The following is a 531-nucleotide window of genomic DNA, read 5'->3' as shown; positions in this document are numbered from 1 at the left end:
AGTTCTGGACCGTCGATAATGGCGTTTGCTACGTGTAGCTTGGTGAGTACACGATCGGCTTAAACGTCTTCATTTTTTTGTGTTTGGGGTTAAAATTATGATTTATTTTGTTTCCGCCATTTTTTTCAACTTATTTCCCGTGAGTCAATGCGCGATGTTCACTGAGTCACGTGATGTTATGAACGTGTGCCTCAACGATTTTTACTTGGACTTGAAACGTGTAACGTGTACTTCTGCTACCCGTACACGTTTAACGTTTGAACTTGTGCCTCAACCTCTCTATTATCATTACTAGCTGTACCCGGCCACGCGGTGCTGTGGCTCAAAATGTACCTATTCAGTGGTGTGCCGTGACATTTGATGATAGAGAAGCTGTGTTTCTGTAAGAAGTCGACATCCAGGGGTAATCAGTCAATTGCTCGTCAGTGATGGTCTAGGGTAGGGTGACCAGATATTGACATAGTCAAAGTAGGACATTTGAAGTTTTATAGTGCTTCCCAGTAGGACATTTGACAACCCAGCTTAAAACAA

Source organism: Centruroides sculpturatus, unplaced genomic scaffold (assembly GCF_000671375.1).
Source record: "Centruroides sculpturatus isolate CEXI.00-Female unplaced genomic scaffold, Cexi_2.0 scaffold69, whole genome shotgun sequence".
NCBI lineage: Eukaryota > Metazoa > Arthropoda > Arachnida > Scorpiones > Buthidae > Centruroides > Centruroides sculpturatus.
The sequence above is the reverse complement of the archived record's forward strand: the minus strand, read 5'-3'. Positions refer to the sequence as shown.